Here is a 20,099-nt window from a genome sequence, read left to right as displayed (position 1 = left end):
AAAAAAATATACATCGCAGAATCCTTAAAAAAGTATCGCAGATTCCAAAATAATATTTGATAGCACAACTGTTAATAGTTCTAATAATAAATCATCATATTTTCATGATTTCTAAAGATCATGTGACACTGAAGACTGGAGGAATGATGCTGAAAATACAGTTGCACATCACAAAAATAAATTATATTTTAAAGGATATTAAAATATAAACCATTATTTTATATATTTTATTTTGATAATTTTGAATTATTACTGAAATACAACCTTTTTTTTTGTTTCAAACAGTTCATTGAACAATAATAAATGAAGTACCTGAAGCTGACAATGAAGTAAATGTATAATAATTAGCAAAGATGATTAATTTAGCGCTGTAAACGCGCGTATGAGCGGCGGACACGCGCCGCAGAGCGTCAGACGCGCGTGAGGACCAAACACAGTAGAATGGTAGGAAACTTCACTCCTCTTATTATTTCTCTTTTACTATAGCGATTTATTTTTATATACGTGATCTGAGTCTTTCATAGAGTTGTAGAGTTATTAGAGAAATAGAGTTATTTTTTACATTCTTTGGTCGAAGTTTTCAGATCGGGACTTCGGAGCAGGAAGTGTTTGTCAAACAGTTAATTTGTGATAAATGAATATTTGACCTGAGGCTTTTTTTTAACCTGTCGATGTGATTTTTAAATGATTTCAATGACTTTTGGATGTCAATACTTCTTGTACCTCAGTTGCATGTGTTGTGTTTTATGAATTGTGGATGGATTAATCAACTGAGAATTAAAGTTGAACATTAATTATCATGAACTCTTAAATATCATGATGAAAAGAAAAGGTAATATTGCATATAAAATTATATCTAAGTATGAACTAACTTGCCAATGCAGTAAATATTCTTACTCTACCCTAAATCAGTGAAAAAATCTTTGGCCCAGTTTACAGAAAAGTGTACTCACACATCCTTTCATTATGATGCAACATAGTTTTCTCCTCAGATGAGTATTTAACATCTTTATTATTGATCATGTGTCACATGATCTTCAGAAATCAGAATAATATGATGATTTATTATCAGAGTTGTGCTGCTGAAACTGTGATACTTCTTTCAGGATTCTTTGATCAATGAAAATGTAAAAAGAAGAGCATTTATTTAAAATAGAAGACTTTTCTAACAATATTCAATACAGTTCAATAGTTTGGGGTCAGTACATTTTTATCCTTTCTTTTTTATAAGAAATTGTATTCTATATTAGATTTTAGAATCTTTTATTCAGGTTGATTTAAATTGCTAAGAAGTGATATCAAAGATTAATATTGTTAGAAGAGATTTATATTTTGAATAAACGCTGTTCTTTAAAAAAAAAAAAAAAAATTATATATCGCAGAATCCTTAAAAAAGTATCGCAGATTCCAAAATAATATTTGATAGCACAACTGTTAATAGTTCTAATAATAAATCATCATATTTTCATGATTTCTAAAGATCATGTGACACTGAAGACTGGAGGAATGATGCTGAAAATACAGCTGCACATCACAGAAATAAATTATATTTTAAAGGATATTAATATATAAACCATTATTTTATATATTTTATTTTGATCATTTTGAATTATTACTGAAATACAACCTTTTTTTCTTTCAAACAGTTCATTGAACAATAATAAATGAAGAACCTGAAGCTGACAATGAAGTATATGTATAATAATTAGCAAAGATGATTAATTTAGTGCTGTAAATGGGCGTGTGAGCGGCGGACACGCGCCGCGGAGCAGAGGCGCGTGAGGACCAAACACAGCAGAACGGTAGGAAACTTCACTCCTCTTATTATTTATCTTTTACTATAGCGATTTATTTTTAGATATGTGATCTGAGTCTTTCATAGAGTTGTAGAGTTATTAGAGAAATAGAGTTATTTTTTACATTCTTTGGTCGAAGTTTTCAGATCGGCACTTCGGAGCCTGTTCGCGACTCGGTTGATTCAGATCGGCACTTCGGAGAATGTTCGCGACTCGGTTGATTCAGATCGGCACTTCGGAGCCTGTTCGCTACTCGGTTGATTCAGATCGGCACTTCGGAGAATGTTCGCGCCCTCGGTTGATTTCAGATCGGCACTTCGGAGCATGTTCGCGACTCGGTTGATTCAGATCGGCACTTCGGAGAATGTTCGCGACTCGGTTGATTCAGATCGGCACTTCGGAGCCTGTTCGCGACTCGGTTGATTCAGATCGGCACTTCGGAGCATGTTCGCGCCCTCGGTTGATTTCAGATCGGCACTTCGGAGCATGTTCGCGACTCGGTTGATTCAGATCGGCACTTCGGAGCATGTTCGCGCCCTCGGTTGATTTCAGATCGGCACTTCGGAGCCTGTTCGCGACTCGGTTGATTCAGATCTGCACAAAATAAAATAAAAATAAAATATCAAACGATTGTTTACCTTTTTTCCCTATAGGTTCCCTTCTATTAGCGCTAATTTAATTAGTTTTGTTCACCTAGTTGTTTTATCCTATTTAGTTCAGATCTAATAAAGTTTTTATGTTCGCTTTTAGGCCTTTCTAATCAATTTAAGTTCGGTTCTTTTCTTATTCAGTGGTTTCTGCTATGCAGTATTACTTAGACTGCTTCAAAGTAACCTTTTTCTTTGTTCTAACACAAATGATAGACAACCAAACTCAACATTCAAGAAGGGAGAAAAAAATAAATAAATAAGAAAATGCACAAAAGTTACAAAATTCTCAAAGTTGCTTTCACAATTCTGTACGCACAATTCTGGTGACAGTCAGTCACTCAGTCCAACTGCTGTCTGCAGGAAGGAAAATATAGCAGTCTTTACAGTCTTACCAGGATGGAGAATACCCAGGTGAATTTGCTTTCCTTTACAGGTCGCTGATATATAACAACAGTCTCTGTTCTCCTCAGTGGTTTGTCGGGTGGCTCGCCATCTCAGATTTCGCCAATGTAGCATCTCAGAAAAAATTACATTTACTTGTACATAAAGTCAAAGTTATTTTTCTTTACTCAACCGATCACTGTCACCTCTCGTCTCTTCATCTCAATTAGCACGTTCTCTCTCTCTTCCCTATTCAGCACATGCGTTTTTTCTTAAAGGGGCCGTGTTCTTTTTTTTCCTCCTCACATTAAACAGCGTTTTAAACATTTAAATTGGTTAGTTAAGTAACAGAATGTAATTTAAAGACACTCATTCATACCCATTCACACACTCATTCATACACAGACTGGGTGTGTGCCATTAAAGGCGCCATCCAGCTCATCGGGAGCAGCTGGGGTTAGGTGTCTTGCTCAAGGACACCTCCACACTTAGTCAGGTGGAGCCAGGGATCGAACCACCAACCTTCCGGTTTGTAGACAACCTACATGAACCACTAAATAAAAAGTTAAAAAGAAGAGCATTTATTTAAAATATAAATATTTTCTAACAATATTCACTACAGTTCAATAGTTTGGGGTCAGTAAATTTTTATCGTTTTTTTTAACAGAAATTGTATTCTTTATTAGATTTTAGAATCTTCTATTCAGGATGTGTTAAATTGATAAGAAGTGATATCAAAGATTAATATTGTTAGAAGAGATTTATATTTTGAATAAACTCTGTTCTTTAAAAAAAATATACATCGCAGAATCCTTAAAAAAGTATCGCAGATTCCAAAATAATATTTGATAGCACAACTGTTAATAGTTCTAATAATAAATCATCATATTTTCATGATTTCTAAAGATCATGTGACACTGAAGACTGGAGGAATGATGCTGAAAATACAGTTGCACATCACAAAAATAAATTATATTTTAAAGGATATTAAAATATAAACCATTATTTTATATATTTTATTTTGATAATTTTGAATTATTACTGAAATACAACCTTTTTTTTTGTTTCAAACAGTTCATTGAACAATAATAAATGAAGTACCTGAAGCTGACAATGAAGTAAATGTATAATAATTAGCAAAGATGATTAATTTAGCGCTGTAAACGCGCGTATGAGCGGCGGACACGCGCCGCAGAGCGTCAGACGCGCGTGAGGACCAAACACAGTAGAATGGTAGGAAACTTCACTCCTCTTATTATTTCTCTTTTACTATAGCGATTTATTTTTATATACGTGATCTGAGTCTTTCATAGAGTTGTAGAGTTATTAGAGAAATAGAGTTATTTTTTACATTCTTTGGTCGAAGTTTTCAGATCGGGACTTCGGAGCAGGAAGTGTTTGTCAAACAGTTAATTTGTGATAAATGAATATTTGACCTGAGGCTTTTTTTTAACCTGTCGATGTGATTTTTAAATGATTTCAATGACTTTTGGATGTCAATACTTCTTGTACCTCAGTTGCATGTGTTGTGTTTTATGAATTGTGGATGGATTAATCAACTGAGAATTAAAGTTGAACATTAATTATCATGAACTCTTAAATATCATGATGAAAAGAAAAGGTAATATTGCATATAAAATTATATCTAAGTATGAACTAACTTGCCAATGCAGTAAATATTCTTACTCTACCCTAAATCAGTGAAAAAATCTTTGGCCCAGTTTACAGAAAAGTGTACTCACACATCCTTTCATTATGATGCAACATAGTTTTCTCCTCAGATGAGTATTTAACATCTTTATTATTGATCATGTGTCACATGATCTTCAGAAATCAGAATAATATGATGATTTATTATCAGAGTTGTGCTGCTGAAACTGTGATACTTCTTTCAGGATTCTTTGATCAATGAAAATGTAAAAAGAAGAGCATTTATTTAAAATAGAAGACTTTTCTAACAATATTCAATACAGTTCAATAGTTTGGGGTCAGTACATTTTTATCCTTTCTTTTTTATAAGAAATTGTATTCTATATTAGATTTTAGAATCTTTTATTCAGGTTGATTTAAATTGCTAAGAAGTGATATCAAAGATTAATATTGTTAGAAGAGATTTATATTTTGAATAAACGCTGTTCTTTAAAAAAAAAAAAAAAAATTATATATCGCAGAATCCTTAAAAAAGTATCGCAGATTCCAAAATAATATTTGATAGCACAACTGTTAATAGTTCTAATAATAAATCATCATATTTTCATGATTTCTAAAGATCATGTGACACTGAAGACTGGAGGAATGATGCTGAAAATACAGCTGCACATCACAGAAATAAATTATATTTTAAAGGATATTAATATATAAACCATTATTTTATATATTTTATTTTGATCATTTTGAATTATTACTGAAATACAACCTTTTTTTCTTTCAAACAGTTCATTGAACAATAATAAATGAAGAACCTGAAGCTGACAATGAAGTATATGTATAATAATTAGCAAAGATGATTAATTTAGTGCTGTAAATGGGCGTGTGAGCGGCGGACACGCGCCGCGGAGCAGAGGCGCGTGAGGACCAAACACAGCAGAACGGTAGGAAACTTCACTCCTCTTATTATTTATCTTTTACTATAGCGATTTATTTTTAGATATGTGATCTGAGTCTTTCATAGAGTTGTAGAGTTATTAGAGAAATAGAGTTATTTTTTACATTCTTTGGTCGAAGTTTTCAGATCGGCACTTCGGAGCCTGTTCGCGACTCGGTTGATTCAGATCGGCACTTCGGAGAATGTTCGCGACTCGGTTGATTCAGATCGGCACTTCGGAGCCTGTTCGCTACTCGGTTGATTCAGATCGGCACTTCGGAGAATGTTCGCGCCCTCGGTTGATTTCAGATCGGCACTTCGGAGCATGTTCGCGACTCGGTTGATTCAGATCGGCACTTCGGAGAATGTTCGCGACTCGGTTGATTCAGATCGGCACTTCGGAGCCTGTTCGCGACTCGGTTGATTCAGATCGGCACTTCGGAGCATGTTCGCGCCCTCGGTTGATTTCAGATCGGCACTTCGGAGCATGTTCGCGACTCGGTTGATTCAGATCGGCACTTCGGAGCATGTTCGCGCCCTCGGTTGATTTCAGATCGGCACTTCGGAGCCTGTTCGCGACTCGGTTGATTCAGATCTGCACAAAATAAAATAAAAATAAAATATCAAACGATTGTTTACCTTTTTTCCCTATAGGTTCCCTTCTATTAGCGCTAATTTAATTAGTTTTGTTCACCTAGTTGTTTTATCCTATTTAGTTCAGATCTAATAAAGTTTTTATGTTCGCTTTTAGGCCTTTCTAATCAATTTAAGTTCGGTTCTTTTCTTATTCAGTGGTTTCTGCTATGCAGTATTACTTAGACTGCTTCAAAGTAACCTTTTTCTTTGTTCTAACACAAATGATAGACAACCAAACTCAACATTCAAGAAGGGAGAAAAAAATAAATAAATAAGAAAATGCACAAAAGTTACAAAATTCTCAAAGTTGCTTTCACAATTCTGTACGCACAATTCTGGTGACAGTCAGTCACTCAGTCCAACTGCTGTCTGCAGGAAGGAAAATATAGCAGTCTTTACAGTCTTACCAGGATGGAGAATACCCAGGTGAATTTGCTTTCCTTTACAGGTCGCTGATATATAACAACAGTCTCTGTTCTCCTCAGTGGTTTGTCGGGTGGCTCGCCATCTCAGATTTCGCCAATGTAGCATCTCAGAACAAATTACATTTACAATCATAAAGTCAAAGTTATTTTTCTTTACTCAACCGATCACTGTCAGCGTCACCTCTCGTCTCTTCATCTCAATTAGCACGTTCTCGATCTCTTCCCTATTCAGCACATGCGTTTTTTCTTAAAGGGGCCGTGTTCTTTTTTTTCCTCCTCACATTAAACAGCGTTTTAAACATTTAAATTGGTTAGTTAAGTAACAGAATGTAATTTAAAGACACTCATTCATACCCATTCACACACTCATTCATACACCGACTGCGGTGTGTGCCATTAAAGGCGCCATCCAGCTCATCGGGAGCAGCTGGGGTTAGGTGTCTTGCTCAAGGACACCTCGACACTTAGTCAGGTGGAGCCAGGGATCGAACCACCAACCTTCCGGTTTGTAGACAACCTATATGAACCACTAAATAAAAAGTTAAAAAGAAGAGCATTTATTTAAAATATAAATATTTTCTAACAATATTCACTACAGTTCAATAGTTTGGGGTCAGTAAATTTTTATCCTTTTTTTATAAGAAATTGTATTCTTTATTAGATTTTAGAATCTTTTATTCAGGATGTGTTAAATTGATAAGAAGTGATATCAAAGATTAATATTGTTAGAAGAGATTTATATTTTGAATAAACTCTGTTCTTTAAAAAAAATTATACATCGCAGAATCCTTAAAAAAGTATCGCAGATTCCAAAATAATATTTGATAGCACAACTGTTAATAGTTCTAATAATAAATCATCATATTTTCATGATTTCTAAAGATCATGTGACACTGAAGACTGGAGGAATGATGCTGAAAATACAGTTGCACATCACAAAAATAAATTATATTTTAAAGGATATTAAAATATAAACCATTATTTTATATATTTTATTTTGATAATTTTGAATTATTACTGAAATACAACCTTTTTTTTGTTTCAAACAGTTCATTGAACAATAATAAATGAAGTACCTGAAGCTGACAATGAAGTAAATGTATAATAATTAGCAAAGATGATTAATTTAGCGCTGTAAACGCGTGCGTGAGCGGCGGACACGAGCGAGAGGACCAAACACAGCAGAACGATAGGAAACTTCACTCCTCTTATTATTTCTCTTTTAATATAGCGATTTATTTTTAGATACGTGATCTGAGTCTTTCATAGAGTTGTAGAGTTATTAGAGAAATAGAGTTATTTTTTACATTCTTTGGTCGAAGTTTTAAGATCGGGACTTCGGAGCATGTTCGCGACTTGGTTGATTCAGACCGGCACTTCGGAGCCTGTTCGCGACTCGGTTGATTCAGATCGGGACTTCGGAGCAGGAAGTGTTTGTCAAACAGTTAATTTGTGATAAATGAATATTTGACCTGAGGCTTTTTTTTTAACCTGTCGATGTGATTTTTAAATGATTTCAATGACTTTTGGATTTCAATACTTCTTGTACCTCAGTTGCATGTGTTGTGTTTTATGAATTGTGGATGGATTAATCAACTGAGAATTAAAGTTGAAAATTAATTATCATTAACTCTTAAATATGATGATGAAAAGAAAAGGTAATATTGCATATAAAATTATATCTAAGTATGAAGTAACTTGCCAATGCAGTAAATATTCTTACTCTACCCTAAATCAGTGAAAAAATCTTTGGCTCAGTTTACAGAAAAGTGTACTCACACATCCTTTCATTATGATGCAACATAGTTTTCTCCTCAGATGAGTATTTAACATCTTTATTATTGATCATGTGTCACATGATCTTCAGAAATCAGAATAATATGATGATTTATTATCAGAGTTGTGCTGCTGAAACTGTGATACTTCTTTCAGGATTCTTTGACCAATGAAAAGTTAAAAAGAAGAGCATTTATTTAAAATAGAAGACTTTTCTAACAATATTCACTACAGTTCAATAGTTTGGGGTCAGTACATTTTTATCCTTTCTTTTTTATAAGAAATTGTATTCTTTATTAGATTTTAGAATCTTTTATTCAGGATGTGTTAAATTGCTAAGAAGTGATATCAAAGATTAATATTGTTAGAAGAGATTTATATTTTGAATAAACTCTGTTCTTTAAAAAAAAATATACATCGCAGAATCCTTAAAAAAGTATCGCAGATTCCAAAATAATATTTGATAGCACAACTGTTAATAGTTCTAATAATAAATCATCATATTTTCATGATTTCTAAAGATCATGTGACACTGAAGACTGGAGGAATGATGCTGAAAATACAGTTGCACATCACAAAAATAAATTATATTTTAAAGGATATTAAAATATAAACCATTATTTTATATATTTTATTTTGATAATTTTGAATTATTACTGAAATACAACCTTTTTTTTGTTTCAAACAGTTCATTGAACAATAATAAATGAAGTACCTGAAGCTGACAATGAAGTAAATGCATAATAATTACCAAAGATGATTAATTTAGCGCTGTAAATGGGCGTGTGAGCGGCGGACACGCGCCGCGGAGCAGAGGCGCGTGAGGACCAAACACAGCAGAACGGTAGGAAACTTCACTCCTCTTATTATTTATCTTTTACTATAGCGATTTATTTTTAGATATGTGATCTGAGTCTTTCATAGAGTTGTAGAGTTATTAGAGAAATAGAGTTATTTTTTACATTTTTTGGTCGAAGTTTTCAGATCGGCACTTCGGAGAATGTTCGCGACTCGTTTGATTCAGATCGGCACTTCGGAGCATGTTCGCGACTCGGTTGATTCAGATCTGCACAAAATAAAATAAAAATAAAATATCAAACGATTGTTTACCTTTTTTCCCTATAGGTTCCCTTCTATTAGCGCTAATTTAATTAGTTTTGTTCACCTAGTTGTTTTATCCTATTTAGTTCAGATCTAATAAAGTTTTTATGTTCGCTTTTAGGCCTTTCTAATCAATTTAAGTTCGGTTCTTTTCTTATTCAGTGGTTTCTGCTATGCAGTATTACTTAGACTGCTTCAAAGTAACCTTTTTCTTTTTTCTAACACAAATGATAGACAACCAAACTCAACATTCAAGAAGGGAGAAAAAAATAAATAAATAAGAAAATGCACAAAAGTTACAAAATTCTCAAAGTTGCTTTCACAATTCTGTACGCACAATTCTGGTGACAGTCAGTCACTCAGTCCAACTGCTGTCTGCAGGAAGGAAAATTTAGCAGTCTTTACAGTCTTACCAGGATGGAGAATACCCAGGTGAATTTGCTTTCCTTTACAGGTCGCTGATATATAACAACAGTCTCTGTTCTCCTCAGTGGTTTGTCGGGTGGCTCGCCATCTCAGATTTCGCCAATGTAGCATCTCAGAACAAATTACATTTACAATCATAAAGTCAAAGTTATTTTTCTTTACTCAACCGATCACTGTCAGCGTCACCTCTCGTCTCTTCATCTCAATTAGCACGTTCTCTCTCTCTTCCCTATTCAGCACATGCGTTTTTTCTTAAAGGGGCCGTGTTCTTTTTTTTCCTCCTCACATTAAACAGCGTTTTAAACATTTAAATTGGTTAGTTAAGTAACAGAATGTAATTTAAAGACACTCATTCATACCCATTCACACACTCATTCATACACCGACTGCGGTGTGTGCCAATTAAAGGCGCCATCCAGCTCATCGGGAGCAGCTGGGGTTAGGTGTCTTGCTCAAGGACACCTCGACACTTAGTCAGGTGGAGCCAGGGATCGAACCACCAACCTTCCGGTTTGTAGACAACCTATATGAACCACTAAATAAAAAGTTAAAAAGAAGAGCATTTATTTAAAATATAAATATTTTCTAACAATATTCACTACAGTTCAATAGTTTGGGGTCAGTAAATTTTTATCCTTTTTTTTATAAGAAATTGTATTCTTTATTAGATTTTAGAATCTTTTATTCAGGATGTGTTAAATGGATAAGAAGTGATATCAAAGATTAATATTGTTAGAAGAGATTTATATTTTGAATAAACTCTGTTCTTTAAAAAAAAATTATACATCGCAGAATCCTTAAAAAAGTATCGCAGATTCCAAAATAATATTTGATAGCACAACTGTTAATAGTTCTAATAATAAATCATCATATTTTCATGATTTCTAAAGATCATGTGACACTGAAGACTGGAGGAATGATGCTGAAAATACAGTTGCACATCACAAAAATAAATTATATTTTAAAGGATATTAAAATATAAACCATTATTTTATATATTTTATTTTGATAATTTTGAATTATTACTGAAATACAACCTTTTTTTTGTTTCAAACAGTTCATTGAACAATAATAAATGAAGTACCTGAAGCTGACAATGAAGTAAATGTATAATAATTAGCAAAGATGATTAATTTAGCGCTGTAAACGCGCGCGTGAGCGGCGGACACGAGCGAGAGGACCAAACACAGCAGAACGATAGGAAACTTCACTCCTCTTATTATTTCTCTTTTAATATAGCGATTTATTTTTAGATACGTGATCTGAGTCTTTCATAGAGTTGTAGAGTTATTAGAGAAATAGAGTTATTTTTTACATTCTTTGGTCGAAGTTTTAAGATCGGGACTTCGGAGCATGTTCGCGACTTGGTTGATTCAGATCGGCACTTCGGAGCAGGAAGTGTTTGTCAAACAGTTAATTTGTGATAAATGAATATTTGACCTGAGGCTTTTTTTTAACCTGTCGATGTGATTTTTAAATGATTTCAATGACTTTTGGATTTCAATACTTCTTGTACCTCAGTTGCATGTGTTGTGTTTTATGAATTGTGGATGGATTAATCAACTGAGAATTAAAGTTGAACATTAATTATCATTAACTCTTAAATATGATGATGAAAAGAAAAGGTAATATTGCATATAAAATTATATCTAAGTATGAAGTAACTTGCCAATGCAGTAAATATTCTTACTCTACCCTAAATCAGTGAAAAAATCTTTGGCTCAGTTTACAGAAAAGTGTACTCACACATCCTTTCATTATGATGCAACATAGTTTTCTCCTCAGATGAGTATTTAACATCTTTATTATTGATCATGTGTCACATGATCTTCAGAAATCAGAATAATATGATGATTTATTATCAGAGTTGTGCTGCTGAAACTGTGATACTTCTTTCAGGATTCTTTGACCAATGAAAAGTTAAAAAGAAGAGCATTTATTTAAAATAGAAGACTTTTCTAACAATATTCACTACAGTTCAATAGTTTGGGGTCAGTACATTTTTATCCTTTCTTTTTTATAAGAAATTGTATTCTTTATTAGATTTTAGAATCTTTTATTCAGGATGTGTTAAATTGCTAAGAAGTGATATCAAAGATTAATATTGTTAGAAGAGATTTATATTTTGAATAAACGCTGTTCTTTAAAAAAAAATAAAAAAGAATACATCGCAGAATCCTTAAAAAAGTATCGCAGATTCCAAAATAATATTTGATAGCACAACTGTTAATAGTTCTAATAATAAATCATCATATTTTCATGATTTCTAAAGATCATGTGACACTGAAGACTGGAGGAATGATGCTGAAAATACAGCTGCACATCAAAGAAATAAATTATATTTTAAATGATATTAAAATATAAACCATTATTTTATATATTTTATTTTGATAATTTTGAATTACTACTGAAATACAACCTTTTTTTTGTTTCAAACAGTTCATTGAACAATAATAAATAAAGAACCTGAAGCTGACAATGAGGTAAATGTATAATAATTAGCAGAGATGATTAATTTAGCGCTGTAAACGGGCGTGTGAGCGGCGGACACGCACCGCAGAGCGTCAGAGGCGCGTGAGGACCAAACACAGCAGAACCCTAGGAAACTTCACTCCTCTTATTATTTCTCTTTTACTATAGCGATTTATTTTTAGATATGTGATCTGAGTCTTTCATAGAGTTGTAGAGTTATTAGAGAAATAGAGTTATTTTTTACATTCTTTGGTCGAAGTTTTCAGATCGGGACTTCGGAGCCTGTTTGCGACTCTGTTGATTCAGATCAGCACTTCGGAGCATGTTCGCGACTCGGTTGATTCAGATCGGCACTTCGGAGCCTGTTCACGACTCGGTTGATTCAGATCGGCACTTCGGAGCATGTTCGCTACTCGGTTGATTCAGATCGGCACTTCGGAGAATGTTCGCGACTCGGTTGATTCAGATCGGCACTTCGGAGCCTGTTCGCGATTCGGTTGATTCAGATCGGCACTTCGGAGCCTGTTCGCGACTCGGTTGATTCAGATCGGCACTTCGGAGCATGTTCGCGACTCGGTTGATTCAGATCTGCACAAAATAAAATAAAAATAAAATATCAAACGATTGTTTACCTTTTTTCCCTATAGGTTCCCTTCTATTAGCGCTAATTTAATTAGTTTTGTTCACCTAGTTGTTTTATCCTATTTAGTTCAGATCTAATAAAGTTTTTATGTTCGCTTTTAGGCCTTTCTAATCAATTTAAGTTCGGTTCTTTTCTTATTCAGTGGTTTCTGCTATGCAGTATTACTTAGACTGCTTCAAAGTAACCTTTTTCTTTGTTCTAACACAAATGATAGACAACCAAACTCAACATTCAAGAAGGGAGAAAAAAATAAATAAATAAGAAAATGCACAAAAGTTACAAAATTCTCAAAGTTGCTTTCACAATTCTGTACGCACAATTCTGGTGACAGTCAGTCACTCAGTCCAACTGCTGTCTGCAGGAAGGAAAATATAGCAGTCTTTACAGTCTTACCAGGATGGAGAATACCCAGGTGAATTTGCTTTCCTTTACAGGTCGCTGATATATAACAACAGTCTCTGTTCTCCTCAGTGGTTTGTCGGGTGGCTCGCCATCTCAGATTTCGCCAATGTAGCATCTCAGAAAAAATTACATTTACTTGTACAATCATAAAGTCAAAGTTATTTTTCTTTACTCAACCGATCACTGTCAGCGTCACCTCTCGTCTCTTCATCTCAATTAGCACGTTCTCTCTCTCTTCCCTATTCAGCACATGCGTTTTTTCTTAAAGGGGCCGTGTTCTTTTTTTTCCTCCTCACATTAAACAGCGTTTTAAACATTTAAATTGGTTAGTTAAGTAACAGAATGTAATTTAAAGACACTCATTCATACCCATTCACACACTCATTCATACACCGACTGGGTGTGTGCCATTAAAGGCGCCATCCAGCTCATCGGGAGCAGCTGGGGTTAGGTGTCTTGCTCAAGGACACCTCCACACTTAGTCAGGTGGAGCCAGGGATCGAACCACCAACCTTCCGGTTTGTAGACAACCTACATGAACCACTAAATAAAAAGTTAAAAAGAAGAGCATTTATTTAAAATATAAATATTTTCTAACAATATTCACTACAGTTCAATAGTTTGGGGTCAGTAAATTTTTATCGTTTTTTTTTAACAGAAATTGTATTCTTTATTAGATTTTAGAATCTTCTATTCAGGATGTGTTAAATTGATAAGAAGTGATATCAAAGATTAATATTGTTAGAAGAGATTTATATTTTGAATAAACTCTGTTCTTTAAAAAAAATATACATCGCAGAATCCTTAAAAAAGTATCGCAGATTCCAAAATAATATTTGATAGCACAACTGTTAATAGTTCTAATAATAAATCATCATATTTTCATGATTTCTAAAGATCATGTGACACTGAAGACTGGAGGAATGATGCTGAAAATACAGTTGCACATCACAAAAAATAAATTATATTTTAAAGGATATTAAAATATAAACCATTATTTTATATATTTTATTTTGATAATTTTGAATTATTACTGAAATACAACCTTTTTTTTTTGTTTCAAACAGTTCATTGAACAATAATAAATGAAGTACCTGAAGCTGACAATGAAGTAAATGTATAATAATTAGCAAAGATGATTAATTTAGCGCTGTAAACGCGCGTATGAGCGGCGGACACGCGCCGCAGAGCGTCAGACGCACGTGAGGACCAAACACAGTAGAATGGTAGGAAACTTCACTCCTCTTATTATTTCTCTTTTACTATAGCGATTTATTTTTATATACGTGATCTGAGTCTTTCATAGAGTTGTAGAGTTATTAGAGAAATAGAGTTATTTTTTACATTCTTTGGTCGAAGTTTTCAGATCGGGACTTCGGAGCAGGAAGTGTTTGTCAAACAGTTAATTTGTGATAAATGAATATTTGACCTGAGGCTTTTTTTTAACCTGTCGATGTGATTTTTAAATGATTTCAATGACTTTTGGATGTCAATACTTCTTGTACCTCAGTTGCATGTGTTGTGTTTTATGAATTGTGGATGGATTAATCAACTGAGAATTAAAGTTGAACATTAATTATCATGAACTCTTAAATATCATGATGAAAAGAAAAGGTAATATTGCATATAAAATTATATCTAAGTATGAACTAACTTGCCAATGCAGTAAATATTCTTACTCTACCCTAAATCAGTGAAAAAATCTTTGGCCCAGTTTACAGAAAAGTGTACTCACACATCCTTTCATTATGATGCAACATAGTTTTCTCCTCAGATGAGTATTTAACATCTTTATTATTGATCATGTGTCACATGATCTTCAGAAATCAGAATAATATGATGATTTATTATCAGAGTTGTGCTGCTGAAACTGTGATACTTCTTTCAGGATTCTTTGATCAATGAAAATGTAAAAAGAAGAGCATTTATTTAAAATAGAAGACTTTTCTAACAATATTCAATACAGTTCAATAGTTTGGGGTCAGTACATTTTTATCCTTTCTTTTTTATAAGAAATTGTATTCTATATTAGATTTTAGAATCTTCTATTCAGGATGTGTTAAATTGATAAGAAGTGATATCAAAGATTAATATTGTTAAGAGATTTATATTTTGAATAAACGCTGTTCTTTAAAAAAAAAAAAAAAATTATATATCGCAGAATCCTTAAAAAAGTATCGCAGATTCCAAAATAATATTTGATAGCACAACTGTTAATAGTTCTAATAATAAATCATCATATTTTCATGATTTCTAAAGATCATGTGACACTGAAGACTGGAGGAATGATGCTGAAAATACAGCTGCACATCACAGAAATAAATTATATTTTAAAGGATATTAATATATAAACCATTATTTTATATATTTTATTTTGGTCATTTTGAATTATTACTGAAATACAACCTTTTTTTCTTTCAAACAGTTCATTGAACAATAATAAATGAAGAACCTGAAGCTGACAATGAAGTATATGTATAATAATTAGCAAAGATGATTAATTTAGTGCTGTAAATGGGCGTGTGAGCGGCGGACACGCGCCGCGGAGCAGAGGCGCGTGAGGACCAAACACAGCAGAACGGTAGGAAACTTCACTCCTCTTATTATTTATCTTTTACTATAGCGATTTATTTTTAGATATGTGATCTGAGTCTTTCATAGAGTTGTAGAGTTATTAGAGAAATAGAGTTATTTTTTACATTCTTTGGTCGAAGTTTTCAGATCGGCACTTCAGAGCCTGTTCGCGACTCGGTTGATTCAGATCGGCACTTCGGAGAATGTTCGCGACTCGGTTGATTCAGATCGGCACTTCGGAGCATGTTCGCGCCCTCGGTTGATTTCAGATCGGCACTTCGGAGCATGTTCGCGACTCGGTTGATTCAGACACCCGATTCGAACGTTATCACTCGATTGAATGGGGCGTTATCAGCAGTTATCAGCCCATAGAAATGGGCCAGGAGGGGCCTTCTGTGCCTACTAGTAGGCTCAGAAGGCCGTGATCATCCATCCAAATGGTTGATCACCCACAAATATACAAGAGAAGACTCCAGATCCAATCCCAGAATTCCTGCTCACCTGTAATCGGAAGTCTACTGGACGAATGCGGGAACGTTGCGATATTTCCTGCTTAATATTTTCAGGTAAGACTATTAAAATTATAAAACTGAGCATTTAAACTGTAATGGAAAACAATACATACACTCGTATTGCGTGTCATTATTGTTGACATGAGATAACCGTATTGCGATGTGTCTGCAAACGTTATCGCTAGATCATATTACGTTATTAGCGTGTTGTTATGTTAACGTTGGATGCTTTATGTGAGCATTAACGTTGCTAATATGAGTGTGTATTTACGTCTGAAGCTAATGGGGGAATTTAGTTTCTAGTTAAACTGTCAAAATGACTTTTTACACTCTTACAGGCTATTGTGTATGCTCGATAACGCCTCACTGAAGCCAGATCATAGGACTAATATAACCCATATCGACTTGAGAGAAATATTAAACACAAGACGTATTTTACGGCTGTTTGGAAACCTTGGGATCTTGACTAGAGTGTAAAATAAAGTTCTGTGGGTTTGGATCTATCTATCTATCTGTCTGTCTGTCTGTCTGTCTCTCTCTTTCTCTCTATACTAGCTAGCTAGCTGTGTATATATTTATATAATTTATCTATCTATCTATCTATCTATCTATCTATCTATCTATCTATCTATATCTATATATCTATATCTATATCTATATATATATATATATATATATATATATATATATTTAGCTGTCTGTCTGTGTCTATCTGTCTGTCTCTCTCTTTCTCTCTCACTCTCTCTAAAGCTTGCTAGCTGTGTATATATTTATATAATTTATCTATCTATCTATCTATCTATCTATCTATATATACATATATATACATGAAGCGTCATGAAACAGATTTTCATGATAGTATTTGGGAAGTACTTCACTCACACAAATTGCATTCATCAGTTTAAGAATGCTGAGTGTATTGAAAAGAATCATCAGGGCATCTACTTTACACGTTATCTTGTTTTTACAGAGTTGTTACAGATAAATGGTTTTCACAACCCAAGTACTGATTGTCGTTGTATGAATTTACTTTAAAAGGAGATGCTGACTAATGCGTTAAGTTTTCTGTGCATCTATTTTTTCTTCAGGCACAATGAATGATATTAAGGGCAGGTGCGCCACATTGGGGGAAGATGCAAAGAAAAAATACATTCAAGAGGCAGCAGCACTGAGGGCACATGGGCAGGCGCAGGACCTAAACCCTGAGGTGAGGGATGCCCAAATTACAATGCACTTAAAGAAGCTGAAGTTAGAGGTTTGGAAACAGGATTCATTTGTTAAGCATTAGTGGTATTCTTAAAGTATTAGATGGAAGGATGATCAACAGCAATTGTGGTGTGTGCAGAACATTGTGTTAGACAACTGGATTGTTTATCTCTAGTTTTTATCATAATTTCAAATGAGTTCGTTACAAAAAAATATTCCAGCTGATTTTTGTTTACAAGGCTATCAACATCAAATATTCTCACATTGAAGAAATTGTCAAAGAGTCATACCACCATATCAAACTTGAAGCAGCTGAAGAAAAAAGTGGTCATGAGATTTGTTAAATTAAAATGTAGTTACCCCTCTGTTTCAGGTTTGATTTACATCCATTTCTGAAACGAAAAACCCAGAGTTTTCCTAAAGATCTGAGATGAATTTATGTACAATACCCACATATTCCTTTGGCAACAGTTAAAAATGAACAAGCTGCCTTTGAGATGTTGCTTTAAATATAGTGATGAGTATGATTTAAACTAACTGGCTTGACTTTCAAAATATTTGTGTTTTTTCTTTGGTAGATGGAGGCAATTTGTGCTGTGTCTGCCGCTTCCATTTTGATGATAAGAAGAAGAATGCAAGAAAGAAGTGGCATTCATGGTCTCAGTGCACAGTGTGCCAATCATGGTCACACACAGCATGTGGCTTTAAAAAGAACATGTGCGTTCACTGCAAATGTGAAGACACCATGCTAACACCCTGAAGATGTATCTTGTTACTTGTTTGAGTTGTTTTTACTGTGTTGACGGCCCCCAACCCATCCATACAAACACACACACACAATACATACATATGCTGCAAATTTATTGTAATGACCACACTTCACACGTAAGAAGAAAATTGTGATCTTTTTGTTATTTTCATTCACCCCATTTTTATTTATTATTGTTGTTTGTTGGCACCATCAATGTGTTCTCCTTTATACAGGACTTATGTGGGGACCAATAAAGTTATATTGTACTGAATTGAGTCTACATGGTTTTATATATATATATATATACACCTGTTTCATCATTGATTCAGTAGGGCTGGGTTTTAGCAAGGACCTCACCTTAATATTCACAACAGTGGGTCAGAGTATGATTTCATGTTATGATTAGATGCTTCACATAACTTTATATTTTTCACAGTTTTGCTGTCAGTAGGAGATGCTTGGCAAAAAAATATATTGAAAAGATGGTTACTGGTACTTGTAGAAACTTTGGTATACAGCTGAACACTACAATTTATTTATTTTAAATTTAAATGGTTTCTATGGCATTGCTTACTTCCACTCTGAAGTATTTTCTTCACAATTACTGTTACGCTTTTATTTTAATGATAAACATTTAAGAGAAAATGTGAAGGGTATCATTTTATCTGTGTTAAGGATATCAATTGTTTCTCCTTGGATTCAGATAAATAAAGTTTATTGTCAGTTTATGTGAGGGAGGACTGGTGTGTTCCACTTTTGTTTGCAGTTGTCTGCCGTGGGTAGACTACATTTAATTCAAAGTGCTGTCGGTCAATTATATTATTATATATATAATTAATTATACATTTTAAATCTGATTAGTTTATCTGGTTTGCAAATTAGGGTTGTAAAATTATATATTTACTGAACATATAAAATATCTAGTATAGCCAAACTATTAATTACATTGCATCTAGATGAATGCAAAGAAATTAATTGACATGCTTTCAAACATGCTTTTTAAATGACACATGAGTTTTGGTAACATGGACAGAGAAAACATTTAATGATCTTCTGCTCAGAAACCTTGTAAAAACTTTAACTTTTACCAGCCATTACCAGCATTCTTCAAATTATCTTTTTTTATGTTCAACATAAGAAAGCAACTCATACAGGTTTGGAATGACATGAGGGTGAGTAAATGATGACAGAATTTTCATTTTTGGGGGAACCATCCCATAATTAGATTTGCCAAATGGGAACCAAACAGAAATGCAAAATGAGTCTCTCTGTGTGTGTGTGTGTGTGTGCGGACAGGGTATTTGTCATGTTGTGGGTTCATAAATCTGTTTACAAAGTCAGAAACAAACAAACAAGCAAATAGCTTCTTTTTATATAGGCTATGGCTATTGAGCCTTCAAATAGCTCTCTGAAACTACACCCGAGATGGCTTGTGCATGTGAAATGAGAAAATTAAAACTTTGTCGTAGAGCTAAACCACATACATTGTTTTAAAGGTCTTGACCCAGAGAGTAACATATGTAAGTATGAAGATTCTACATAGCTCCTGTTTTGAAATACTGACCTTTGAAACATCACCTTGGTGCATATTTGAAGGCTTATAATAAAGCAATAAAAAGGGCTACACACATGGGACTAACTGTTATTGAGAGCTCTTGTCCTCATTTATGATGTAAATATAGTCAACAGCTCTGGATATTGTCAAATCGGGTTAAAAGTAATTTGAACCCATTTAAAAGTTAGACATTTAAAATCTGTTTACAT

At 33.7% G+C, this 20,099-nt stretch overlaps 1 long non-coding RNA gene across 1 annotated transcript in view; it reads left to right on the top strand.

Moving 5' to 3' along the window:
• The window catches only part of LOC127971826 (uncharacterized), a 110,697-nt gene that overhangs the window by 52,727 nt on the left and 37,871 nt on the right, over positions 1-20,099 (top strand). The window lies entirely within an intron of this gene.

This window comes from Carassius gibelio, chromosome B14 (genome assembly GCF_023724105.1).
Source record: "Carassius gibelio isolate Cgi1373 ecotype wild population from Czech Republic chromosome B14, carGib1.2-hapl.c, whole genome shotgun sequence".
Taxonomy (NCBI): domain Eukaryota; kingdom Metazoa; phylum Chordata; class Actinopteri; order Cypriniformes; family Cyprinidae; genus Carassius; species Carassius gibelio.
This window is presented reverse-complemented; position numbering and strand designations above follow the sequence as displayed.